Below are 4,188 nucleotides of genomic sequence, written 5' to 3'. Positions count from 1 at the left end.
ACCCTTCCTGATCCTCATATATTATTAGTTGGTTGGTAATTAGTTTAATTCTGTTGTTTACTTTGTCTCCTGGGCATGGCTTGGTGATGGAATCCATTCTAATTCATACACCTTTCACCTTTTGAAAACTATATCAAAGGAAGTCTAGTTAAATTCCATGATTTCTGAAGCAGGCATAATTTCTCCCTGATCTCTACAAGTGGATCCTCTGAATCCCTAGTTTCCTTCCTCTGAATTCCTTAAAGTTTTAGATAATTATTCCACAATTATTTCTCAAATTCTATTTGGTTTAGATCACATCTTAGTCTAGTTCTATTCCTACTTGGTTTCAGATAACGTACAGGTATCAGTCCCTGTGGATTCGACCTCGGTCTTACCGAGTTTATTACTACATCACGACCCTGCACTTGGGGTGTGAACAAGTTTTTGGCGCCGTTGCCGGGGACTGACGGTTACGTTTTCTGGGATTAATTAGTTTTAGAATTAGTTTAAGATTAGGATTTTACTAACATTAGTTTTTTTTTTTGAGTTCAAAACTAACTTGTTTCTTGTTTTATAGGATCTTGACATAAGTTTCTCAATTGGTAATTCCTTCCTAATCTCTCTACTTTTTCCTATTTTTAGAATTAGGGTTTAAATTTTAGAAATTTTCTAATTCTAGTATCCTCCCTTCTGTAGAAAATAGTTTATTTTTAGAAATTAGGTTATTTCTTTCCCTTTTTAGAAATTAACTTTCTGTTTTTATTTTAGTAACTTTCTAATTTTAACTCTTTTAAAATCTAATTTGTTTCCTAATTTATTTTTAGAATTTTTGTTTAGAAACTAACCTTCCTATTTTGTAGGCCTTTAAGATAGAAATCTCTAATTCGGTACACTCCTTCTCTACTTTCTATTTTTCAGTTCTCTTTTAGTAATTTACTTTCTAGTTTAGGACTTTCCTAATTTATTTTAGAAGTTTCCACTTTCTTTTAGAAATTAGTTTACTGCTACCTTTATTTTAAAGGATTGTTCCTCTTCTTTTAGAATCTAACTTATTTTGTTTTTATTTTGCAGGTCCTTAACTTAGGAGCTTCAATTTGGTAATTCCTTTCCAACTCTCCCTCTCTTTCTTTTTAAATTTTCTTTTCCTTTCTTAGGATTAGGCTTTGAATTTGATTGAGGGCTGCGAGTGTTTCATGCCCAAGTGGGCCCGTGACAACACTCGACGTCTCTTGACTGAAGGAGGATTGGTTGAGGGGTTGACTATCCATCGCAGGACTAGACACCACTCGAAATCCCCTGAGTTAAGTGAAGTTATGGCTGAAGACCAACCTCCTCTACTTCCACCCAGGGTGGAGGATACCCAAGATGAAAATGAGGTGCAACAGGCACCCCCGCCTCGTACTTTACGAGATTATCTACAACCGGCGGGAGTGAGTATGCCCTCATGCATGATTTTTCCTGAAAACACAGGACAAATGGACATCAAGCCAGGAGTTATCCAACTCCTTCCCAAATTCCATGGACTTGAATCTGAAAGTCCATATTTACATTTGAAAGAGTTCGATGAGATTATAGCTACATTATGTTTTCCTAATGTATCTGAAGATACAATTAGGCTGAAACTCTTTCCTTTTTCCTTAAAAGAGAAAGCTAAGACGTGGTTACATTCACTGCGTCCTAGATCCATTGGCACATGGAACGACATGCAGAGGGAATTCATAAAAAAATTCTTCCCACATCATAAAACGATTACCCTCAGAAAAGCAATCATGAACTTTGCCCAAAAGGAAGATGAAACATTCTTCCAATGTTGGGAAAGGTTCAAAGATTTGGTCAATTCATGCCCACAACACGGATTTGAAACGTGGCGCATTACAAATTTTTTCTATGATAAACTGACATCTTCCATGCGCCAAATGGTCGAGACAATGTGTAATGGAGAGTTCATCAACAAAGATGTTGACGAGGTATGGGATTACCTCGATAGTCTCGCTGAAAAAACACAATCATGGGACTATTACCCAATGGCGAACACCACGTCTAGGCCGACTCAATTAAAGGAAAAAGGTGGATTATATCTCTTGAAAGAAGAGGATGATCTCAAGTGTAAAGTGACTACGCTCATAAGGAAAGTTGAGGCCATGGAAGGAAAGAAGGATAAGGTCAATGAAATTGTTTGCGGCATCTGTGATTGCAACATTCACACAACTGAAAACTGTCCTACAATACCCACCTTTCGAGGAGTGTTGAATGAACAAGCCAATGCCGTAAATAATTATCAAAGACCTTTTACTGGGCCTAACTCCAACACATACAATCCTGGCTGGAAAAATCATCCAAACTTTAGTTGGAGGAATGGACAAACGGCGACTCCTCCAGGTTTCTTCAATCAAAATCCAAATCAAGTGAAACCTCAAGAGGAACCGGTTCAAAATCCCATACAAGAGCTGGCTCAGGCAATGCGGGGAATTACAGATTTTATGCAAAAGATAGACTCTCGTATGATGGCTATAGAAAAGGGGATGCTTCCTGTACAACCTCTCCCCAATCCTAAACCGCAGTACGAGAGTAATTATCCCAGCTCTTCAAATCAAATGGGGCATGCTAAATCCATCACCACTCTTAGGAGTGGGAAGATCATTGATAAAACTCTTCCGGTTAGGCCCGAAAAGCCTCAAGAACCAGAAGAGGACAACAATAATGGATCCAATGATGCCCCACAAAAAGTAGAACCGGAACTTCTAGAGAAGCCAGTTGCTCCATTCCCCCAACGGTTGGTTTCACCAAAACCTCTCTCTAACTCTCAGGATATCCTAGAGGTGTTGAAATAGGTGAAAGTCAACATTCCTCTACTTGATGTCGTTAAACAGATACCTTCATATGCCAAATTCCTGAAAGACTTATGCACGACCAAGCGACGGAAAATTATTCAAAAGAAAATCTTCTTGACTGAGAAAGTGAGTGCCGTCCTGAAGCAAGACGTACCGCAGAAATTCAAGGATCCCGGTAGCCCAACCATATCATGTGTAATCGGGAACCATCGAATTGATCACGCACTTCTTGACTTAGGAGTGAGCGTCAATCTGATTCCCTACTCGGTATACAAACAGTTAGGTTTGGGTGAATTAAAACCCACCCTAACCACACTACAACTTGCTGATCGCTCTGTTCGTGTACCAAGAGGGATAATTGAGGATGTGTTAGTCCAGGTCGATAGATTTTACTACCGTGTAGATTTTATCATCCTGGACACCGAACCCATCAATAACATGAGCACTCAGATTCCCGTCATTCTTGGTCGCCCATTCCTTGCCACGTCAAATGCAATTATCAATTGCAGAAATGGTATCATGACTATGTCTTTTAGAAATTTGACATTGGAGTCAAATATTTTTTTCAATAACGGCAGCAACTCAGAGGATGATGACGATTTTCACGACATTAACATGATTGACTCTTTCGTGGAAGATACGACACCGCTGACCTTATCCTCCGACCATCTGGAGACGTGCCTGGCCCACTCCCATGATTTTGATGATGACATGATTAGGGAGACATGTGCCTTGCTTGATACTGCACCGATACTTGAAGTTAACCGGTGGAGGCCACAATTTGAAAAATTGCCACAAACCGATGTAGTGCCTCTACCGTCTAACCTCAAGCCGCCGAAGCTTGACCTAAAACCTTTGCCCTCTGATTTGAAATATGCCTATTTAGGTCAAGATGAGACATACCCGGTGGTGATCTCTGCCCACCTGGAGAAAGAACAGGAGAGTATACTCATATCTACTCTCATTGAGCATAAAGGAGCCCTGGGATGGACGATAGCGGACCTCAAGGGAATCGATCCCTCGATTTGTACTCACCGCATATATCTTGAGGATAATGCAAAAACCGTTCGGCAACCACAACGTAGACTAAATCCAAACATGAAGGAAGTGGTTAAGGCCGAGGTTCTTAAACTATTGGATGTGGGCATTATATACCCTATATCTGATAGTCAATGGGTGAGTCCAACTCAAGTGGTCCCTAAGAAGTCCGGAATCACCATCGTAGCCAATGCTAATAATGAACTCGTGCCAACTAGAGTCACTACTGGTTGGAGAATGTGCATTGACTACAGGAAGTTGAATACCGTCACGAGGAAAGACCACTTTCCTTTACCATTCATTGATCAGATCCTTAAAAGGTTAGCTGGTCATTCCT

General features: G+C 40.1%; 1 non-coding gene across 1 annotated transcript; it reads right to left on the bottom strand.

Moving 5' to 3' along the window:
- Positions 1–1,733: 1,733 nt before the first annotated feature.
- Positions 1,734–1,840, bottom strand: LOC131254672 (small nucleolar RNA R71). The gene has a single exon (XR_009175793.1). It is a non-coding gene; the product is annotated as a small nucleolar RNA R71 (small nucleolar RNA).
- Positions 1,841–4,188: the final 2,348 nt, after the last annotated feature.

This window comes from Magnolia sinica, chromosome 8, assembly GCF_029962835.1.
Source record: "Magnolia sinica isolate HGM2019 chromosome 8, MsV1, whole genome shotgun sequence".
Taxonomy (NCBI): Eukaryota; Viridiplantae; Streptophyta; class Magnoliopsida; order Magnoliales; family Magnoliaceae; genus Magnolia; species Magnolia sinica.
This window is presented reverse-complemented; position numbering and strand designations above follow the sequence as displayed.